The following is a 23,997-nucleotide window of genomic DNA, read 5'->3' on the forward strand; positions in this document are numbered from 1 at the left end:
TCAACTCAGGTACAGCATGACATAATTGGGGTTTGGACCCTGCCAGAGTCCAGGAACCTACCATGCTATTCTATACACGGAATTCTTTCCCTACTTAATTTTCCTATTGTTTGTTTATGTTTTGAGAAAGAAACTATTGGAAAATGAAAGGCCACCAGCCAAGTTCCAGGCAGATCTTCCTTATGCTGGATCTCTTGCTATAGCCTTTGCATTACGCATTTCTCTATCGCTTCTTCCTCACAGGACTGTTGGGGTATTTGCAAATTGATGCTCAGGAGGCTTTGAAAACCCTGCCTTGAAAAACATAGTAGGTTAGTATCAAGTAGAAAGCACTTATTTACTTAGAGATGGTCAAACAACAGATGTATATATGAAAGCAGCTTTAGCTATGAGATTGATCAAGAGGAAAATAAAAAGATGTTAAAGCATTATACTTTAAACTCATGAGTAAACAAAAAACACAAAAGGAGAAGGAAACTTTCATTACAATTCAAACTTTAGCTGTCAAAGCTAATAGAAAATGTAAACGAACATCACCATGAACTAAATTCAAGCAGCTCCCATTGGCAAAATAAGGAATATTGTTAATCGTCAGTGTTATGTAATTTTTCAGACCCTTGAGAACTGGGATCTGCATATCGAAATCAAGTTAAAACAGCATGATCTATGTTGTATATGATTTGAGTAAGAGACTGATTTTGGAATGTGCTTAATGCTTCGTTTCTTTATAATTATCCTGCCAATCTCTACTGTATGTATTTTTTCCCTTAAATGTATTCATCTCTTCCTTTGAAAGTTGGTACACACTTAAGGTTAGTGAATAATAAGTAGTAAATCGGCTGCTGATGGGAGCACAGCATTTCATTTTCTGTCAACTCAGCAAATATTTTAAAAACGAGATTTAAATTGTTTTGCAACTCATAAATCTACACATTATTTTATTCTGTAAAGAAAATGTACTATTTTCTATCATTTTATTTTGGGGATCCCATCACATAGTTTTTTGTAACTCCAGATATTGGCTAAAAACATAGGTTTTAAAATGACTGCTAGTGATTTTCAGGCATTTATTCAAATATTTCCCCCTATTTCTAAAATACATAGAAAAGTGATATGACTGCTTTTTTACAGGATTTACCAGGGATTATCTCCTTCAAGTAAAGGGATCCTGAATTCAGTCTGGTTGTCAGTTTCAGTAAGAAGGAAGGAGCCCATCTTGGTATTGATATTCTTTAGCAGTGCCCTGTAACGCTGGCAGGAATGCTTTCCAGGAGCCCCCAGATGGGGGGCCTTTCTAAGTACAGCTGGAAATGATCTAAGAAGAATTAATTAGTTATTTTAGAGTTAGTGGTGGTGAGTTTTAAGAAAAGACTTCTTTGTGGGCTTCTAACTTTTCTTGGGCAGCAGAGTGAAATCTGCAGACCTTGGGGCTCTGACAGTGACAAGGCTAGCTGACTCTCTCATTGCTCCCCCGAAAGGACAGAAACCCCATATTCTCGACCGCACATTCCTTATTTTATTCCACATAACCTCCTGATTCGTAACACCGTACTTACGTATTTAAGAAACAAGTATTTATAGTTCTTTACAGTTTAGCAGCAATTTCTTTTCTCTCAGGAGTTAGGATATTTTTGCAAGGATGTATTGGCCAGAAAGTTATAGGTCAGGAATGTGTTTAGGATCTGGTGGTTCAGGTAAGAAGGAAGGAAGAAAGTTTTGAAGATGTTACAAATGGTCGTTGACTTTTTGGGCTGTCTGCTTGGCTAACTGGTAAAATGAAGAAAGATAGTTTCATTCTCTAACAGAAATGTCACGTGGGCTAGAAGAATATTTAAGAATTAGGTGTTCAGTTGAAACAGACAGTTGAAGTGCAGCAGACAGTTGTCAACATTTCGTTGAAGTCATTCATATAAAAATCTGAATCCTAAATTAATTCTAAGTGAATGGCATTCTTCTTAGTTTACAAAAATTATGAAATTGTTGATAGTAACATGACGTAATCCGAGTATCGGGTAATGAAACTGACCCTGGATGGCCTGTCCAGTCACGGGATGTGAGGACCTTTGTCTGTTTTGGAAGTTGTGCAGGGGAGGGCTTAGAAGGTAACACTGTTTTGGGGGTGCTCTGTGTTAGCCAGGAATCGTGGGAATTTGCCTGTCCTGTTTGTTATGTCTGAGTTTGAATTGCCTCTTTGTAGATTCTGTGTAAGATTTTAACATCTTTCTTGATTGGAAAGAATCTCTGCATGAAAGCACTTCTGAGGACTATTTGTAATGAAGCTGGGAGCCATTTAGAGAACTGGCATAGAGAATCTTCTAGACACACGGACAAGGGAGAGCTACTCAGGAAAGGGGCAAATGCATGAGATTAGTGAAAGGAATCACCCAGGAAATGGGGAAATAGCTGATCTCACCACCATCTGGCTGACAAGGCAAATTCCAGGATGTGAGTACCAGGGAGTGTTTTTAGGAAGGGGAGACTACCACACCACCTTCTTTCTTGGCAAAGTATACAAAGAGCAGATCATACCGTAGGTGGCCAAATCAATGCCAAGCTACCCTTTGGATAATTAAGGCCATGGAGATGAGGGAAGAGATGCAGAGAGCAAAGATGGTGGGTGGGATAAAAGTGAAGAGTTTACTGCAGTGCTTCCCAACTTTCTATCCACCATGGCACACAGAGAAAATAATAATATTTTTATAGCAACTGGGCAGCTCTTAGCAGGAGATGACCAACTCCGAAGCTCCAGCCATTCCTGACCCTGTCCAACCACTCAAGGGCTGAGGGGGCAGAGGCTCAGGCACTCACCTGTAACCCATTCTTGCATATTGATTGGTGGAAACTCTGGTCTAGTGAAGATCCTGAATGCACAGTGACAAGATGGAGGTCATGGAGCCCTTTGAGAACCTGATGAAAGTTACAAGCCTTCTCCCCAGACAGATCATTATGTACACACACATAGAATTTTGCTCACAATTTCAAGGGATTCATGCAGATGCTCAAGGCTACTCCTGGACCTCAGGATGAGAATTCTTGCTTTAGATAATTAATCAAAGAAAGGGTGTTGATGAAGAAATGAAGGCAAAGTCATATGGATAAATTCAGCAACTCAGATAAAAAATCCCTCTAAAGAAGAATAGAATTACAGACTCTTAGTGTTTTCAAAGAACCTTTCTATAAAGCTCTGCCTTTGGAAATGGTTCAAAGGCTGGGGACACCAAGCAGAAAATATCCAGGCCAGGTAATTAGATCCAAACAATTGAGCACACTGCAATGGTTAGCAGATCCATGTTGTCTACTTTTTTAAAGTATGAATGTTAACTTGGTCAGGATGGTTATTTGGTAAATGGTCAGTTGAGTGGCACAAGTTTAATTTTTGAATCTCTTCCTTCGAAACATTTTTTCAAAGGGAACCTTCTTTAATTTCCTCAATATGCTGGGCAGACTGGGGAGGGTGTGGTGAAGTATGCTCTTGCATGGCTTTCCAAGTTTACAGGGGCTGCTCAGGAGCTTGCTGCCCCTGGGGCTCTGCAGCTTGGTTCGTGATCAGTTGTTCTGACTGACTCAGCCTCACTTGCAAATAAGCCCATATACACCCTCAAAGCACCAAGAGGGCTAAGATGACAGGTACTCAAAACAAGACATCCAGGGCTAAATGCCTTACCAATTATTTCTGGGGGGAAAAAAAAGAAAACAGATCTCAAAAGACTAAATGGTGAATAAGGGATGGAGCATCAGTGTTACCTTGAATAATGTATGACTTCTGTTAGTTTAATCTCAGGTCTCACATCACGTGAAAGTTGTGTCTTTGCAAAAATACAGCCTGGAGGGAAATTTTGCCAGTGTCGTGCACTGGTGAGTTAATATGCATTTAAACAGTTTTACAACAGATTATTTACCAATGGGAACAGAATGCCTTGGCACGGGATGCCTTTGAGAGAGCTGTTCTATTGCACTAGCTAATTCCATATTTCAGAATAATATCCATATACCTCCTAGTTCTTGTAGGTTCTCTCAAACTCTTCCCTCCACTGGTAAAATGAAAGAAGTGACAAGTAGGTGACATTATGTTGCCCTCTGGTGTCAGCCAACCCAAAAGAAAGAGCTAGAACTCAGGAAGGGGATAAGTAGAAGGAAGTAGAAAGAAGACACTACATCCCAGGAGAAAGATGGAGAGACGGGGAGGTAAGGGAATGGAGAGGGAAGAAGGGAGATGAGCATGGCATGCTATACCACTGGATCCTCTTCTAGATGGTGAATGATGGGATTTCAACTCCCCATCTGACTGAGGAGGAGAGTGATACCGCCAGGGCTAGTTATCTGATAAACCTGTAGCCTCTGTGCTCTCTGATGGGGAAGAGTAGGCTCATGGAGGGATGGGGGTTGGCCTTCTCTTTGGGGAACCAACGGGGAAGAGAACTGGGTGATGGCTAACCATCAGAATTGCAGATTCCTGTCTGAGGACCCCTTCTTCCTTGAGATGGAAACAGAAATTTCCATCTCTTCTAGGAATCTCCACGAATACCCCAAAGGGGGGGGGCAGGGCCTCATTGTCCCTTCAGTATACGCCTGGGCATGAGGGCCTTTGTGGTGGGGGGGTGTTGACAGTGCCATTGGTCCCTGGAGCTCCTCCTCACCCCAGCTCTTCCCCTCTTGCCGCATTGTCAGGCTTTGCCCACTCTTTGGCTGTGCTTGCCAGGGCACATGAGCGGGGTTTGGTTGGCTTGGCCAGCCTATTAAATCTTGAATCATTTTTGGATGTGTCTGTCTTGTCATTGACTTTTGAGGCCCTATACAGGGACAGGCATTGTGTCTCCTTGCTGCAAACGGTGGAAAGTCAGTGGGATATTGTTGATGACTTTTCTTATAGAAACAAACAATTGATGACTAAAGAAATCAATGGAAGCCTAGAGCAAAAATGTAGGCAAAGCTTGGGCAGAGGCATGGGGAGGTCAAGCATTCCATCCTCGATCAAGACTAGAGGAGATAATGGAGCCATGGAAAGGAAGCCTTTGAGCATCAGAGCCCTAAGGGGAGCAGAGAGAAGACCAGGGATGCTTGGTTACCTAGAAAGAGGCAGGAAGTGAGGCAAAGGAGGGAAGTGAAGTTGGGAGAAGGAGGCACCATCACGTGCAAGTTCCTTTTGTAGATTCTCTTGAGACCTTCAAATCCCAGTTCAAAAGACAGTAAAGCTGGGACTTCTGATGTATTCCCCAGGCTGGCAGAACTCTTGAGAGAGAGAGGGATAAAACTCTGGCTCTTAGCATCCAGTTAATTCAAGACATATTGAATGAATGAATGAAATATTGTTAACTGACTTTATTATTGGTTTCAAACAGAGGGCATAAATGGATGGTAAGTAAGAAGAGAAGAAGTAAAAACAGATTTTTTTTCCCCCTCCACTCTATGTAAGAAACTCAGGTTAGGGCTTAGTTAGAGTTGTGGAAACTAGAAAGACTAAATACAAGAGAGGTTTAGAGGGAGAAAAGAAAGCCAGTAGAATAATTTTCAAAGATAGCTAATTCGTGGATTTGTAAATTATTTAATTATTATGCAATTGAAACAGAAGTAGGCATAATAATAGTAGTTTCCCCAAACTCTATTCTATAGGGAAGGCAATCCCTCGGGGATTGGGTCAAGAACCCCACTGGGCACTTCCTGTTTCTACTCCCAGGTGTTTTTGGCACAGGTGAGACAGCTTAGCTTAATGCATATGAATACCTAGGATTGGCTTTTAGGGGAAAGAAGCTGCAAAGGATGCTCTGAGCCCTACGTAGTGTGTGTGGTCCCGCCCATTTTACATAGGTGCCTTCCAGGTGGTGTGCACCTTTGAACTTGGGGTCTTAGAGTCCATCTACCTCAACCCACTTTCCTTGCACTTGCTCCTTGGGAGAAAGCAGCTCAATTTACTCTCCTCTAGCACTGGCTCTGCCAGTAACCTTAGTGCTCTTTTCCAGAAAAAGATTGGGCGAGATTCATTGTATTCAGACTAGGTTGTTCCTTAAGAAATCGATTCGTTGTGGCTTCATTTTGTTTGTCAAAATATGAGATGGGTGGCCTTGGATCAATCATTTTACTAAATCTTTCTCCTCCCTGCCCTCCCCAACCTGTCTTTCTTTGTAAGTCAAAGCCATTTTGTATTACCCAAGCAACAAAATGATTTACAAAATGAAAGAGAGGGACAATCTATTCTAATGGTTAGAAGGCAATAAAAAATATTTATGTGCGCCTGGCTGATCTTTACTTTTGGAGAGCGTTCCCTGGTAAACTGAAAGCTGGGGAAAATGAAAGATGAAAAGCCAGCCCTCGGGGTTCTAATTCTGAGTACACATCTTCTTAGGGGGAAAAAAAAATCTTCATTTTTTGTTTCAGATTCTGCATTTGCCAAACGAAGTTATTAGCTTGGACCCCACTCTCAGTAGCGCTGTGCAGCGTTGTAGCTGATTTTCACAAGCCCGATTCTCAGAACTGGGGCTTGGAGGCTGTCGGGCGGGGGAGAGAGGCTGTGGGCAGCAGGGAATCCTTAAAAGCGATGCTGTTTGTTTCCAGGGAAAGGGATGGGGGCAGGGCGGGCTCTTAAATTTGAACTCTTCCTAAGCCTCATCTTTTCCTTTATCTTCCTTCCTCTCTCAGATAATAATGCCATTGTGAAGAAAAATGTTTTTTTAATTAAAAAACAGCAGACAATGATGTATGCTGGTCTCATTTTCTGGCCGGCATTTTGCACCTTGCAGAGCGCTTACTCTAGCCCTGTGTTGGATGTGCAGGAGGTTCGGGGCTGTTGGGGTCGATTGTAAACCCGCTTGCGACCCAGCTGATGAATCCATAGTAAAGCTTTGCTTTGCAATATTTGTACAGAAAATGCAATGTTTGCACAGTAAAGCTCTCCAGGTTTTTAAACCGTAGGAGTGAAGCCAGTTTACAATCAATGATAACAGGTTTCCCTCGCTGCCATGACCACAAATAGTATCTTTTTTCAGCAAAATGGTGGCAGCCAGCAGGAGGTCCAACAATGCAGATTTTAATCAGAAAATTTAATTTTATATACAATTCACAGTTTGTGCACGGTGAGAAATGTTTCTCACGGCATGAACTTTCAGGACTCAGCTCTGAGCAAAAGGAGTTTCAATTTATGTAAGGCCTTTCTCAGCAAACAATACCCGAAGCACTTCCTGGTAATATATGGCTGCACTGCTTAGGAAGCTACTGCAGAAGGCTTTCTTAAAATTACCCAGGATATTTATTTGGAGCAATTAAAAGAAGCAGCTGCGTTCCACACCAATCTGTTTTTAACATGGACGTTAAATTGGCCAGGATTTCAGTGCTCAGTCTCTCTGCCCGAGCACCGCTGCAGTGGGCTCTCCCCCTGCCTGGATTTGCTCCTGTAAGGCCACTTCCCGCCCGGGCTCCTTGTGTTTCCCACTTGGCTTGTAAACTCTGGGAAGAGAAGCCTTCACTGGGAATGTTGACCGAGCCTTTACACGACGAGCCCTGGGTTTGGAGGAGTTGACCCGCAGGCCGGGCCCAAGAAGACTGGCGGGTATGGGGAGGAGAGGAGGCCACAGGCTGTCCCGTGGGTAACCGAGAGATGCCAGCCCTTGACTAATTTGCCATACTTGAGCATGGGCTGGGTCCAAAGGGTGCAAGGCTGCTTTCTCTGGGTGAGGGGAGCAGGACCTGCTCCTCTGTGTGAAGGTAGGGGGATATCACACACATACTTGGTAAGAGCAGGCCAAGACAGAGTCAGAGGGAGGAGGCAGAGTCAGAGAAGGGAGGCAGTCAGGGAGGAGGCTGAGTCAGAGGGGAGAGGCAGACGCAGAGAGAGTCAGAGGGGGGAGGCTGAGTCAGAGGGGAGAGGCAGAAACAGAGAGAGTCAGAGAGGGGAGGCAGAAGCAGAGGGAGAAGGCCAGGGCTAAGCTTCTCAGAGAACAAGCGTCCCAGTTGAAGAGGGGACAGGAACCCATAATTGAGTCGTCCATACTGAGGTCCAGTTGGGAGGAGGTAATGAGAGTGGCTCCAGAAATAGAGTCTTAGGTAAGTCAGCCCTGAATTAAGAGGATTTGGAGAAGGCAGATAGGAGGGACCCGTCCCCCTGCTCTCACCCTTGGTCCATGCCAGAAGGACACCCTCTTTGCTTATAGGAGTAAAATGCCCCCTCCAATGCCCCCTCCCATCGTTTCCTAATAGGATCTGTGATGGAGTCCCTAAGTGCACCTCAGGGATCCCTCACCCCTCCATCCCACGCCCCCACTGTGGCCTTCACCTCATCCCAGGTGTCTGAGCCCGTATGACCTTGAGTTCATCAACAGTTAATGTTGGGGGGGGCGCAACAATGGCTTAAACAGGAGCATCCCAGCCCTGTTTTATGTTCTGCTGGGACCTTGGGGTGATGTCATGAAGGCACTGTGCCTGGCTGGCGAGAAGACAGCTGGGTTTAGCAATAATGGCATCTACCACTTAGTGAGAGCCTGCTCCAGCCAGCCCATCTACATACATTGTCGCATTTAATCCTCGCAACTATCCCCAGAGGGACGTCCTGTTTACCCGGGAGGAGTTGGAGGCTCAGAGAGGGTTAAGTAACTTGCTTAGCTGAGGTTGCAGAGTTAGCTCGGGGCCATGGACTCACAGGGAGGGCAAAGTAGAACCTGCCCCACTGGTGTTCTCTCCGGAGTGGGGGCTGGTGGGCATTTGGGGAGCTGGGCTTCAGTCATGGGAGAAGGGCGGTCGTTCGCAGGGGGCTGGGAAGGCAGCCCAGTGTGTCCAGTGGGGAAAACAACCCCAAGGCCAACCAGAAGGTAGGGTTTAGGCCAGAGCCACCAGCAGGCCCTGTCTGGAAAACAATTCTGAGCCTAAATCTAGCCTCAGTTGGGAAGGATACAGCAGTGTCTGTCCTGGGCCAGGGAGGAGGGAGTGGTTGGGTCTTGTTCAGAATGAGTTTGCAGTCCTGGTTTAGGTGTCTCTTGGCTTTGAGCATTCTTTTCTTTTGGCCAAATGCTCATTATTTTCCACGAACAGATAGAAATCTGACCTTTCCTTCCCTTGTTAACCTGAGTCCTCAGCTTTGGAGTTGCATTTTGGTCACGAGTCCTATCAGGGAATAATCAAGTGCTTACAAAGAGAAAGAGTTCTTAATGAGAGTTCAAAATTCAGAGAACACAGGAAAGATTTATTTATTTCATGTATATTTATATTTGGCACTTAGTATGAGCTTGGCACTATCCTGAGTGTTTTACAGATATTAACTCATTTACTCTTCAAAACAATCCTATGAGATAATCCTATGAGATTATCTTCATTATACAAATGGGGCAATTGAAGCCCAGAGAGGCTAAGCACCTTGTCTAAGGTCACACAGCTTTGTGAACTTAAGCAGTCTGATGCCAGAGTCTACGTGATTAAATTACACCATGCTGCCTCTCTACTGTGTACATATTTCTGTTTTGCTTTCCATGGCATTGTGCTTTCTATGCTTCGTGTTTGTTTTCCAGACTACACTCTGAACTTTGAAGGAAGGGATTATGTTTTGCTATGGATAAGTAGCTGACATATAGGAGGAGCTGAAACATGAATACTGACTATTAGTGGTATTATTTTAGGCACCAATCATGCTATTTGGGTCATTTTCTATTTGTGTGTCTGGCTCCACCACTAGAGTGAGCTTCTAAGAGTGAGACTCTGAGTTCTGTTTTTATGTCCCCAGCATCTAATACAATATAGAGGAGAACATCTCTCATTTGTTCATTAGTTCATTAACTGATTAATCAGTGAAAATTTACTAAGGGCAAGCACCATGCTAGACGGCAGGAATGAACAAAGTAGATAAACTTTCTGTCTCTGTGGTTTAATTCCAACCTCACAAGAATAGATATAGAAAAATGATGTTGATGGGGCCAGCCCTTGTGACCTAGTGGTTAAGTCCAGTGCGCTCTGGTTCAGTGGTCAGGGTTCGTGGGTTCAGATCCCTGGCGTGGACCTACACCACTTGTCAGCCATGCTGTGGTGGTGACCACATAGAAAGTAGAGGAAGATGGGCACAGTTGTTAGCTTGGGGCTAATCTTCCTCAAGCAAAAAAAGAGGAAGATTGGCAATGGATGTTAGGTCAGGGCTAACCTTCCTCAGCAAAAAAGGAAAAAAAAGGAGGCTAACAAAAAACTCTAAACAACAAAAGAAAAATGATGTTGACATTCTTTAAATTTGACACATTTGTCTATTTTACAAAAAATAATACTAGATTGTCATTGCCACTTATCAATTCCCTCCTTACCATACTATGTGATGGAATAAAGTTACAGTTATTTTATTCCTATTTTACTTACCAAGGGCGTGGGTCACGCATGTTAGTCAGATCTGATGTTTAGAGTTCGGAGAAAGCCCTTTCGGTGTAGAGCTGACGGAAGAATTAGGGGCTCCCACAATGCGAGGTGGGGCTGTGTCACCCCCTTTTGTTGGATGAACAGCTCCGAGCACTATGAGGCGAAGACACACAGTACTCGGCTTCTGGTATTTCTTTGAAGCCTTGCCGGGAGCGCGCTGCTCGGAAGCGGGGATGATTCCACAAATGGTCAGGGAGCCGTCCTCCTCCGAACCTCGCTTCGCCCCAGGTCCAGGTGTGTAAACAGAGCACGCGAGCCTCCGCCCGGGAAGAAGAATTCCGAGACTGGAGCGCTGGAGGGGTGTGTTCCATTTTTCAGGGTCTCTTTTTCTACCAGGAAGGCGGTGTTTGAAAAATTCCCTCGACTACTTTTCTAATTCTCTGAGGATGCTGACTGCATGAGACATCCCCCCTTACCGAGAAGGCACAGGCTCTTTGCGAGAGCCCGCAGGGGGTGGGAACTGGAACTCAGTTACTTTCTTGCGAATCCTGTGCACTTTCCACGCCCGACACGGCCAAGCCCGTCCTCCCTGTGCCCAGAAGTGACCATGGTGCCCAGTCAGGAGGAGCCCCTGGAAGCCCATGCCCGGCGTCCTGGCAGCAGGATGTTTCAGGTCACATGACAGCTACCTGCAGGGGCCTCTCGATCCAGGGTCTTCTAGATGTAACCATATAATGATCAAAAGCAGTGTTTCAATAGATTTTTATTTGTAATTAGCTCCAACTTGGTTTTTAAAAATTTGATACATATATTTAATAAGAAAGTTGGAAATATAAAAATGTAAAAAGAAGACAAAATAAAAATCACCAGTGGTCTTGTCATCCAAACACAGTAATTGCTAATGTTTTGGTGTATTTTCTTTCAATGTTGTGATTTCTTTTTAACATGGTTGTAATCACATTGTAATAATAGTTGCAGCTAACATCTTTCGAGGGCCTACTATGTGTAGGGTACTGTTCTTTATATGTATTAACTCATTTAAGTCTCATAACAATCCTATGAGGTAGGTACTATTATTACTCCCATTTCACAGATAATTAAACTGGGGCCCAGGGAGGCTGATACCTTGCTCAAGGTTACTCAGCTGATAAGTGGTAGAGCCAGGCAGTCCAGCTCCAGGCTCTGCATATGCAGCTTGCTATCTGTTTTTGAACTTAACTTTATATTAAAAGCATTTTCTTATTTTCTTCAGAAACACCAGCTTTAGTGGCTGCCTAATATTCCATCAAGTAGATGTCCCCTGGTTTACTTAACCACACCTCTATAATTTAAATAATATGCGGGCCGGCCCCGTGGCTTAGTGGTTAAGTGCGTGCGCTCTGCTGCTGGCGGCCCGGGTTCGGATCCCGGGCGCGCACTGACACACTGCTTCTCCGGCCACGCTGAGGCCGTGTCCCACATACAGCAACTAGAAGAACGTACAGCTATGACATACAACTATGTACTGGGGATTTGGGGGGAAAAAATAAATAAATAAAATCTTTAAAAAAAAAAATAAAATAAAAAAAAAAATAAATAATATGCAACTGCAAATTAAGGAGTGTTTGTGAATGAGGCTTTTTCTATATTTAAGATCACAGAATTCCCTTAGGATAAATTCCCAGATCTAGATTTAAAAGGTACAAGAAAATGACAATAAGCCTGTTGATACACATCATCAAATATTTTCCAAGAGGATTGCACCTGGTCACACTGTCACCAGCCCTCTGAGTTCTGGCCCTTGGAGGTTATCACTCAAAACATGATTAATTTGACAGGCAAAAAAACTTATTGTTTTCAGCAGTTCTCCTTGCCATTAAAAAATTTTAATCTTTTTATAAGCATTCTTTTTTATGGCTGCATGAGAATCTACCTCTCAGATACTTGTAGATTTCTTCCTTTTTTTGGTCTCAGACCTGGAGCTAGGTTCTTGGTTAGTCTGCATATTTGTTGTAAAAGATAATGAAGAGGAATTAGAGCAGAGTGGTGGTGGTGGGGGGACCAGAATCAGAAAGGCCTCAACTCCCCACCCAGCTTTCATTTCTGCTGGACCTACTGGACCTACTGGACCATAGGGGCCTCAGGGCCACCTCCAGGCTGACCCTCTCAGCCGGTCACTACACAGTGACGTCACTTACCGCAGGAACATGCTAGAAGCTCAGTAAATACCTGCTGGTTAGTGAACAAATGAATGTGTTCTATGTAGGTCTGCCATATGTTAACCTGCCCTCTCATAGCCACTCGACAGCTTTAATCATTGCGTCTCCGCGTTCCCTTCAGAAGGTTTGCCTCTGTGATCCCAGGTCCTGGCCTTATTAGGATCCCAGAGGAGTGGCCAACCAGAGCTCTTTTAGCCCAAGGCAAATAATTGAGATCAAAGCTTCTGGATCTCTCCGGGGAGGTCCTCAGCCTGAGGAGACAGGCCCTCAAGTCAAGATGACTGGAGCTCTCCCTTTCCCTGCGTGACCTGCAAGCAGGCCATCCCTGTCACCGATGGGGACAGGGAAGAAGGAGGCAGATTAGGGGGAGCAGGAAAGGTGAGGGAGGTGCTGTCTTGGGGGAGGCAAGAGGGCACGTGTTTACAGAGATGGCTCAAAGGCTGCTGAGCCCCCAGCTGAGGCTTCTCCCTGGAGGGAGCCCTGGCTAAGTCTTAGCGTGGCCTCTCTTGCTCTCCTGAGGCCACCAGAGATGATAGCTAAGCTCACGCCTGCCTTGGGGAACTGTGGGACTCACTCGGATGAGTTGTTATGTGACATCTCTTTCCTTCCATTTTTATAAAAACTGTACAAGGTAAAGCTCTATGGTTCAAGTGTTTTGAGATCTTCAGATGACACTGGGACAAATATTGCTCTTTGGCTATATATATATATATATATTTTTTAACACTCTGTTATTTTATTTTATTATTTATTTATTTATTTTTTCCCCCAAAGCCCCAGTAGATAGTTGTACGTCATAGCTGCACATCCTTCTAGTTGCTGCATGTGGGACGCGGCCTCAGCATAGCCGGAGAAGCGGTGCGACGGTGCGCGCCCGGGATCCAAACCCAGGCCGCCAGCAGCGGAGCACGCGCACTTAACTGCTAAGCCACGGGGCCGGCCCTGGCTATATATTTTGAATATTATTAAGAAAACTAGGGGCTGGCCCGGTGGCGCAAGCGGTTAAGTGCTCGCACTCTGCTGCGGCGGCCCGGGGTTCGCCGGTTCCGATCCCAGGTGCGCACCGACGCACGGCTTGTCAAGCCATGCTGTGGCAGCGTCCCATATAAAGTGGAGGAAGATGGGCACGGATGTTAGCCCAGGGCCAGTCTTCCTCAGCAAAAAGAGGAGGATTGGCAGATGTTAGCTCAGGGCCGGTCTTCCTCAAAAAAAAAAAGAAAAGAAAAGAAAACTAAATTCACAGAATATCAGCATGAAGCATGATGCTGCCATTGAAGAAGTCAAACTTGTAAGTGAAATTTACAGGAGGGCAGCCGTCCATACAAGTGTATCTTATTTTAAAAATGAAATGTGAGGGGCCGGCCTGGTGGCGTAGTGGTTAAGTTTGCATGCTCCACTTTGGCGCCCTGGGGTTTGCAGGTTCAGATCCCAGGTGTGGACCTACACAGCGCTCATCAAGCCATGCTGTGGCGGCATCCCATATAAAAAATAGAGGAGGATGGGCACAGATGTTAGCTCAGGGCTAATCTTCCTCACCAAAAAAAAAAAAAAAAAGTTAAATATGAGACATTTCAAGGCTATGACTATTCCAGCCTCTTCTGTGCTCAGTCAGGGATGTGAAGGTGTATAAAATTAGGAAGTATGTCATGTGAGAGGAATCAATCAACTATTTTACTATTCAGGTGGCCCAAAACATAAATATGGAAACTTATTTGATTTCAGTAAGTTTGCTTTTTAAAGTTTAGCATGTTCCAAAATCATGTGATAGTATTGTGCTGTGGACTTCTAATGTAAAAGCCATATTTAATCTTTCAGGTTTTTGGTTGGTTGTCTCTCTCTTTAATCTGCAAATGACAGGCCAGATTAGAGTATTTACTAAATGCCCACCGGGTAATTCTAATAGCAGCCAGGGTCCAGAACCATTGGCCTAGATGATCTCTAAAGTCCCTCTTTGGCACTAAAATGCTGTGATTTCTATAATTTTAAATTTTAAATCAAAGTAAATAAGAAAATCAGATTCACCTCAGAGATAATTCTGCTTAAAAACATCTTTATAAACTCAGCTCTCAGAAGTCCTAAAATGAAACTTACTTCATAAGTGACCCAACCCTCATGAAGTATTTTCAGCAGATTTTATGAATTTGTAAAACTTATGTTTGCTCCACATTTTAATATTCCTAAATGAGTTTTAAGTCAACTACCAAAAAAAATTATTTTTCATCTTTGAGAGTCAAGATGTGGTCAAAGTTTTTGATTTCTAGGTGGAAATCAGAAGGATCAAATGAAAATGTGTACGGATAAAGATAGATGAGAAATGAAGATATTGAATCTCTACCATTAGCTTGGGATGACAACTCCCCGTGCGTGCATGCGTGAGTATGTGTGTGCTGTTTGCACGTGAGGCTCTGCTGGGATCCAGGAGGAGCAGCTGATGTTGGGGGGAGTACCTCACAGAAGCTATGAGGACAGATGGTGGCAGACTGCAGCCAGGGGGCCAGCAGGCTACTGATTTCAAGGCAATGTCCACCTAGGAACCCTTCTTATTGAAGACTATATCCCCAGAACCACCAAGTTTTTACAACGTAGTTCGACTGGAGATGGTTTTTATTTTCTTGTTATGAAAACTAGGTGCCCACACTCAGGACTCAAATGACTATATCCTGTGTCTACTCATGAAGAGTATTTGTGGCAAATAGATGCTGAGGTTGAAATCTCTTCATGAATAAGTCAGGAAACAGGAAGATCCATGTTTGGTATTTAGATTAGAAATACAAGTGAGAGAAGTAACATTACCCTCAGAAACATCAATTTCTTAAGATATTTATTTGGAAGTTTTGAAAAAAGTAAAGCTCATGCCCTGGGGCTTCTGGGAGTATGTACAAAATACAATAATTAAATTAAGTCCAGCGGTTAAAATTCCTCATAAAAAGAAAAAGCTGGAGTGCTTCCCAATGGGGAATGCTTGACTTAAAAGAAAGGTTTTACTCTGTGGCCTGAAGGTCAACAAACTAGGACTCTGTGGGAATGTATAAAATTTCTTAAAGAGGTTCTTCAGTCTTTGTTTTGTTGAAAGAAAATAAAAGAGTAAAAAGGACAAGTTTTGAAAATTCAAAAAATGAAGGTGCAGTCCTAAAATCATCATGATTTTTATAAACGCAGCACCAGAGACTATGAAAACACGCTCTCTTTTCTGAGTACTAATCTAACACATATGCTCTTTGAGAAGGAAGGAAAAAAGCCAATGGCGCCGTTTGAACAAACCATTTTAAAATGTGCTCATTTTCAGAGGAAGTGCATGCAAATTCGTGACCCATTCATTTGTTACTTGTTTTGAAGATATTAACCTTAAATATTCTCATAAATATATTTCAGAATTTAAAATTCCTTAAATGACACAAAGACTGTTTTTTAAAAAGGTTTTTATGAAGCAAAGTTGTAAAAAATGATTTTGGGGGGTTACATCCGCAGTAATCTAAAGTGGAATGTTTTTCATACTTTGAAAATACCTATTTTTATTAAATGATCACTTATTGTTACCTTTCTGGTAACGTCACTTCAAAAAGGTATAAGGTTAACAACAGGCTAGAAATCAAATTTTATATCCTTAAACTTTTTTGTTTATAAGCATCGTACCGGCCTCCCATGGGATTTCAGGCTGCATACTCAAATAATGTCAACTGAAACATAAAGAACCAATAACCAATTTGCCAGATCCTCATCGTCTTTATTGCCTAAATAGAATCCGAATGTTGGCTTTGCCGTAAGACAGCATGATCAAATGTAGGGCATTAGGAAGAGCAGCTTTGGCAGCAAAATTTAATTTACTGAATAATTAGCAGCCTCATTGACATTTCTACTTTGATTCCCAAAGCACAATATTAGCTGTCCTCTGCACTCAGGCTTTCGGCAGTAAAATGGGCTAACATACTTCCTGCGCCAAGTTCACATTAAGTGAGGGATGATGGAGCGTCTTGCAGGCAGCTCACGACTTAAGACACTAGATTTGCTTCCAAAACATGAACACAGAATTAGAAAAAATATTTACCCAATTTTGTTGTTTTCTTTTCTACATTTGTTAATTTTGCTTTGGGAATTGCGAGGAGAGGAAAGAAGGTAAAATTATAAGAGAAAGGAGAAGGTAAGTGGAGGTAGAATGACAGTAGACCGAGGGACTGAGAGAGGAGAGACGACACAGAGTGATGAAGGCTGCGAGGATGGGGCCGTGGGAGTGAGGCTGGAGCCAGGAGGAGGCCCCGAGAGCGAACACAGCTGAGTGCATCCTCTGTCCTTGAGGTTAACCTAACAATAAACAGCCAAAATGAGAGGCAGAGAGGCATTTATTTTGGGGTCAAAGAATTGCAATTTGGGGAGCACAAATTCAGGGAGAAACCCAAATAGTGTCCAGATTACAGAAGAGGGGCTCAGGGTTTTTATGGGAGAAAGGGAGGAAGATGAGTTAAGTTGTACTAAGGAAGAGTTCACTAATGCTAGATGAGGTAAGGCTGGGTTTGTACTTCCTGGATTGGCTTGAGATTCGGTCATCAGGCAAAAGGCTCGACTTGTACTGCATTGATTGGTTAGCGATTCGGTCATCAGCAAAGTCTGGTTTCCTCAGTCCTGTCAAACAGGATATTCTTGTCCTTACTGACTTTTTGGAATGTTGGCGGTTTGGTCCAGTTTGGAAGATAAAGAAAACAAGACATGCAAGGCACTTCCTTTGAAATGGCTGCTTCGGCTCTATGTTAATATGGCTCCACTCATGTCACCTTTCACAAGGTCTGTATCCTGCTCCTCCATCCCTCCACTGGGACTCCTTTCCTCAGACACCCAAGACATTCTCAGCCATTTAGACCAGTCCCCAGTGGACAGCCCTGTAAAACGTGTGAGGGACTGTGCAGTCTGGAAGGGAATCAGGGCCTACAGGGGCCAGGGGGCCAATGAAGACCTCGAGGTGGTATTTGCCTGGTGGTGGAGCTTCCTGGCTGCGTTTGACGACTAGTTGTCTGAATTGTGATGAACTCAAATATCTTTGCTGGGATCAGGAGGGATCCCTCTGAGGGACGCAGTTGTGGAAGAAGAGGCTTCAGCTATTTTCTGGTTGTCTCAAAAAACTCATTTGGAGCTTCCTTAATAGGGAACTTACTGTGAAACCATAAATCTGAGGCGTTATCGGGTGTAAAGCTGTGTGGTTTAGTGGTTTTGAAACTTTACTGTAGTCTTGGTTTTGCCAGCTGTGTGACTTTGAGCAAGTCCACTTAAAGGGCCAACATTTGCACAAGTCTAGGAGGATACTCACATTGTATTTTTTCTATGTGAATGGAGCCCCTTCAGCCAGGAATCGGTACTGCATCATCCTGCAGAGCTTCAGCGTCTTCATCTGCAAAATCAGGGGGTTGGACAAAATAACATGAGTTTGTAGTCAGAACAGCTTCATACCAAGAGAAATTCCCATAGTCTAGGAATGGGACTAGGAGATTTCAAGCAACAACAGCGGAGCCACAGAGCTCTCCTGGAACGCACCGGGCGGTTGGGGGTGCCGCCACACCCTGCATGTCCTGGATTAGCCCCACCAGTGTTTTCCTGTGAGAACATGTCCTGCACCTACCAATAAAAGTCAATGAGAAAATATGGTTCACTTACTAGCAATTCACTTTCCAGCCGGCTGTGCTGCAGTAGATTCCCATCCTGCACTGCTGCGCAGGAGGGCACCTGGATGGGAGTCATTTGGCTGTTACTGAACGCCTGCTCTTCACCAAGCATGGTGCTAGGTGCTTTTTAAAAAGCACTGCATTTATGTATTTATTAGTTTTTATTTGTCATTATTTGACATTCATTCTTTTTTTATAGATTATTTTCAAAAATTGTAGTAAAATATACATAACATAAAATTTCTCGGGTGCAGGCTGCTTTAGGAGGGGTGTGGCCTTGGGCAAGGCAGATGCTGAAGGAGGAGCCGACAGCTGGAGGCTGTCTGCCCAAAGCACTGCCCCAGCAATGCAAGTGGGGATTTTCCAAGGGGGATCTGGGTGGCACAGCTCCGTGCCCATGGCATCCTCATAGCGACTCTCTGACTTAGGTATTATTATTCTTATAGTTGAAGAAACTGATGCTAAGAGAGAATAAATAACTCATCTGAATGTAACATAACCCATTAATCGTAAAGTGTTGATGGAGGGAAGACTAGTTCCCAATTCTGATGAACACACTTTTAGCAGGCTCTTGCTGAGGGTGAGAGATGAGCAGGAAGGGATCCAGAGATGCATGGCAATGTCCAATATTCAGGGCATCCACACTATTTTGGGGACACACACACATAAAAAGCACTACAACAGAAATCTGATCCACTGCGATGGAAGGACTGGGGGAGGGCCAGCAAGTGGTCTCTGGGGAGCTGGGGAGACCTCACAGAAGTGGCTTTCAAGTTGTGTCTTGAAGAATGATTTGGGAGTTTTTTGGGTTTGACAGAGAGGCAGGGGTTACAGCTTGTGCAAAGTCTTTGCAAAACAGTGTCAAGCGCTGTAGCCAGGCATGGTCTGGCTGCACGGTGGCCAGGGTCCCTTGAGAGAGACGATGTGTCACTGGTGTGGAAATGCTGGTGGGGCTCCTGGTGGCCGGAGCTCCCTCACGCCAGCACGGGAGAGGTATCACAGAGCTTCTCTGGAAGCTGCTGCATGAATCCCAGTCCCTGGAAACCCCGTGGAGGAACCGGATGTGCTCCTTTCCTCATTTGGGAGTTTGTGTTATTAACACAATTTTCCAGAGAATCTAAGCCAGAAGTTCATGTTGGTTTTTATTTTCTTCCTTCTGTGGAACTGAAAAGAGCCCATTAAAAAAAAATTAAGCCAGATGCCTAGACTGTATAGGCTTCTGAAGAACCTCTCCACCACAAAGCTATCTGAAATGGAATGTTCATTTTCTCTTGATTCTTTTACTGTCTGAATAACTAAGGCAATCTGATTCATTGTTTAAAACAAAACAAAACCCAGCCAAACTAGCTATGTGGCATTATGCAGACCCCAAAATCCAGTTTCTTTTCACTGAATTTCTCCCCGTTAGCTAGATATTTTAACATCACGATATAGTCGGTATTTGGTCTTCCTTGTTTTTCGTAGGATGGAGTGTTCAGTATATCACCTCTCTTATTCATGGAATGAAGGGAATCTCAAAAATTCCTTACAGGACTTAGACTCATCTCTGGGACCACGTCCAGTTTTCTATATGTTTATATATCGCATACACGGTGTGAGAGAGAAACGGATTTTGACCAGTGGAGAAGTCGACCATCGTTACAGACTCCCCCTCCATCGACAGACCGGCACAGGTGATTCGAGAGTGGGTTTTCCACTCTTCCCACTAACACAAAGCTTTGTCTTTGACTTAGGGTTCAGCACTTATTCTCTGGAAATGTGGTCCCCTCTGCCCTTCCTGAATGGGTTGATTCCTGAACAAGAGCTCATATTGGAGAAAAGTCCCTCAAGTTGGCCCAATCCTGCCCTAAACCTGAACACAGCGTTCCAGTTCCCCGTGTATGGCCAAGGGGAGAATGGGGCCAGGCCCCAGTGTATTTGTTCCCTCAGCAAGTCTGACAGGCTGTCTGCAAGTGCTCAGAAGAGCTGACTTCACTCCTCAGACCACAGGCAGGACTCTGGCAGAGCTCCTCTGGACCAAGAGGGGAGAAGGAGATAAAATAGGTGAAAAACAGTGGCTGGTTTTCAAAGCACATGGTGTGTAGTTTTTCAAATGTTTTAAATTCTTAATTTGCACCTTTCTTGTTATTATCACTGCTATAGCCAATGGCACTTCTTTTTGTTTTGCCATTTGCCATTATTTTACCCCTTTGCTCCTTCTTTGACTTCACACAAGGGCATTTTAATTTTAAAAGAAAAGTGCATCCAGAACCAGTCCTATGACTTTCAGACTAGCTGTCTGGCACCCAGTTGGGCTCAACAGATGTTTGTTGAATGAATAAACGAATGAATGAAGTTATTCTCTCGAAAAAGTTCAGAGAAATCTTTACTGTAGCAAAGTTTTTTTTTTTCTTCTTAAGCTCAGGATTATCACTTAAAGTATCCTCTATGGATTTGAGAGGGAAATCGGCAGAGTTGATTTTTAGAGTCTTGAAGAAACTCTCAACCAAAAAGCTATGTGAAATGGAATGTTCATTCTTCTCTTGATTCTGACACCGTGTTTGAATAATGTGGGCCGTTCAACTTAAAGATTGAAAAGCAAGGGGACCCGGATCTTCCGCAGGTCCCTCCGGCCGTGGATCCGGCTCCGAGCCGGACAGGCTAAGGGCGCGGGGCTCCCGTAAGGGGAGCAGGACCCGGGCGATGCGCCTGGCGCTTGCAGGGCCCCTGGGGGCTCGTCCTTGTGCCCGGCCCAGACGCCGGCTTCGGGGCTGGAGGGACACGGGGGCCGGGGGTCCCGCGCAGGTGCCGGGCCTGTGCGCGGGGTGCGCCGGGGGTGCTGGGGGCCCGGGAGACCCGAGAGAGACGTTATTGTTACACTGTAACGAGTCTGATTAACATGCTCCTGACACTTGCTCTTAGTTTCTCGGGCTCCTAGCAACAGCGCACAAAGGCGCGGGATTGTCCCGGGCTCCGCGGGGACACGGGGCAGCCTTTGATCTGCCACCATTACAGCGGGGCTGCGCGACAGGCTCGCAGGCTCCGGGCGGCCCGCGGCGGGCGGGCGGGGTCCGAAGTCCCGGCCACTGGGCTCCCTGGCCCCGGCCCGCCGCCCCGACGGCCGTGCGCTCGAGCCGCCACCGCGGGCCGCGCCTGCGGGCGCACAGGCCGCGCTCCGCCGGGAGGGACGGCGGGCACCGAGGGCGCGGGGGTGCCTCCCGGCCCCCCGTCTCCGCGTCCGGGCGCCCCGCGCCGGGCCTGCCGACCTCAGGCCGGGAGAAGCCGGGCGGCGGGGGACGCGGCTCGGCGTGTCCCGGCCCCGCGGACACATGTCCCTCCGACGGGGCGCGCCGCCCGGGCTCTCCGGGCCCTTCCCGTCGGAAGAAGCCAGCAGTAAAACCGAGCCGGTCACTTACTATTGAAAATAAAACAAAAATTAAAAAAAGGAAGGGCGCGAGCAACAAGCAATTCCCCAAAGACTTTGCAAAAAATTTACAGAACAAATTCCGCAGGCGCCAGCCCGCTGAGCTGGAACCGGGCTCCATCGGCCGCAAACAAACCGCAAAAGGCACCCACGACGATTTCGGTGCCTTCCGACGCATCACGTTCTTTCTGCCGCTGGCAATTCTTATTGATTCGGAAGGAAATATGCTGCCAAATAATTGCTGGAATGTGAACGAACAACAACAGAAGTCACCGTCACAGAACAACAAAAAGCTGCCGGGTCCCCCCCCGCGCAGCTTTCGGGGACTAAGTTAGGTATTTGAAAGTAATTTATTTTCCATTTCCTTCGCCCTCTTAGCCAGCCCCCCCCCCCGCCCCCGGATTAAAAAGAAAGAGCGGAAAGAAAGACTAAGGTTTTCACATTTAAATGTGGAGGTCTGCTAATTGCTTTCCCCTAAGTTGCAATGTGAAGACCTCGCGGGGGGAGGGTCTCTGGGCTGGGAGGACCGGGTGCCCAGCCCCGGGCACAAGCTCCGCGGTTACACACCGGTTCGGTGACCCTCGCCAGCATTAATATGCACAGGATCCTGCTGGTAACCTCATAACCTGTTTTGTACCATCAGTTGCCTTCCAAGTACTAGAGGTAAAAAGAAAAAGAAAAACCGACGACATTTAGCTTGCCAAGATAAACGGAAACCGTAAAAGCAGAATGTCCCTCAAATAAAAAAGCATGTATTCTTTGTTCTCTTCCTAAGACACCGTTAGAAAATTCAACGTCCCCAGTGAAGGTCAGTTTCCCTAACTCCGTCAAAACTATTAGGGGCTAAGGTGTTAATGATAATAATATGTATATTTTAGAAGAGGAATAAAAACGACTGGGTTCCATTTACCCAGCAAAATATGCCAGGCAACGAGTTACTTTCAAATTCAAATCGGAGGCGGTGAAGGCTTCGTTCTTGAGGACACTTTCCCCAGCCGGTCGCAGGAGGAGAGGACGGAAGCGCAGCCAGCGGTTCAACCCTTGGACATCTGAAGGGAACCGCTCTCGGACGCCCCGGAATGTCCCAACTTGTGCTCCAGGACAGTGCCGGACGCCACCGGAGTTTCCCTCACCGTTTCAATAAAACGTGATTGTATTGACATAATCCTCTATACATTAAAATGAGGTTGTCACAAATCGTCATTAAGACCTCAGTAAAACAATGAAGACATTATTGGGCACCCCCCCTCAGGCAAGGTATGAGGGGAATAAAACAATCTACACCACACGGGTCCTATTGAGATTAATGAAAAAATTATGCAAAAAAAATCTCAATTTCATTTTCCCGTGACACGGCTTTGCATACATGCGGTCGGTCTCGCCTTGCACCTGATGATTTATTAAACTAATCTACAGTGATCACCACTGATGTTCTCAACTCAATCTTGTCCTGGCTCATTTTCTAAGTAATTGTTTCTCATTAGTTCTGATAATGTTTTAATAGTGTTACCCATAATTTAGCCCCCAAGAATTAATAACAGGGGAGTGATACGGCAAAGCATCTTGTGATAAGCTACACAAAATATAAACAGGTATGTTTTTTAATTAATCAGATTACTGCAAGGTCCTCTTTTTATAGTCGGTCCTTTCCTTGCTCCGAGGGATTCCTCATGTTGGGCATTCCCATCATGCCAAGTGGGATCAGCTGACCCAGCCCTACCTCCCTCCCCCGCTCCTTGATGTCTTTGCCCACCCATGGCACCAAAGAGACATGGGTGGGGAAAAAAGTGGAGATACCTCTTGTCTCCCAGCATCTCCTTGTCCTGGAGTTTTGTTCTTCAAGGAATGAAGCACAACAGGTCTCTGACCCTGACTAAACCCTCTTCTGGGGCCCTCGTTAGGGTCTCTGCTCAGAGGGTGGCACCTTGGTCCAGCTTTCTGGCTTTAGTGGGTGCCAGTCTCATGAGCCTACCATAATGAGGACCATGAGGTTATGAGGAAGGTGATAAATCTGACACTTGGGGAGACTTAAACAACAAGGTGGTCTTGTCTGAACAAAGTGCAGTTGGAGATAAAGGGCGTGTTGACCAGTTCAACACGGTTGGGGACCTAGGAACCTGTGGGCCTGTTGGTGATGGGGGCGCGGAGACCTAGCCAGGTCCAGGCTCTCAGCACCACCCAGAGTCCTTTCTGAGAGGACTGCTTTTCCTGAGGTCTGAATGCCTTCACCCTGGCATTTGAGGTTCCTTGAGAGGGAGGGCTTGGCTCTCAGGGAGCCTCTGGCTTGAGGATGTCCACCAGTAGGGTTTGGGGTTGCCTGTGTAACTGGAGTGGAGACTAGAACGTCTGCCCTTTTCATCCTGTCAAAGCCTGGAGGGGTTATCTGGATGAACACAGAGGATGGGAGGGGCAGTTGGGTTGAAGTGGGGGCTGC

At 45.3% G+C, this 23,997-nt stretch overlaps 1 protein-coding gene and 1 long non-coding RNA gene across 3 annotated transcripts in view; one reads left to right on the forward strand and one right to left on the reverse strand.

Annotated features, from left to right (window-relative positions):
- Window positions 1–23,997, forward strand: part of LOC147916056 (uncharacterized) — a 111,071-nt gene that overhangs the window by 25,050 nt on the left and 62,024 nt on the right. The gene's annotated exons all lie outside the window — the stretch shown is intronic.
- Window positions 16,764–23,997, reverse strand: part of CLYBL (citramalyl-CoA lyase) — a 231,530-nt gene continuing 224,296 nt past the window's right edge. The window contains exon 9 of the mRNA XM_087435894.1: window positions 16,764–17,889. The gene's annotated coding sequence lies outside the window, so the exon portion shown is untranslated. The remainder of the gene's footprint in view (window positions 17,890–23,997) is intronic.

Source organism: Ceratotherium simum, chromosome 10, assembly GCF_057802395.1.
Source record: "Ceratotherium simum simum isolate JZ-2026a chromosome 10, ASM5780239v1, whole genome shotgun sequence".
In the NCBI taxonomy this organism is placed as follows: domain Eukaryota; kingdom Metazoa; phylum Chordata; class Mammalia; order Perissodactyla; family Rhinocerotidae; genus Ceratotherium; species Ceratotherium simum.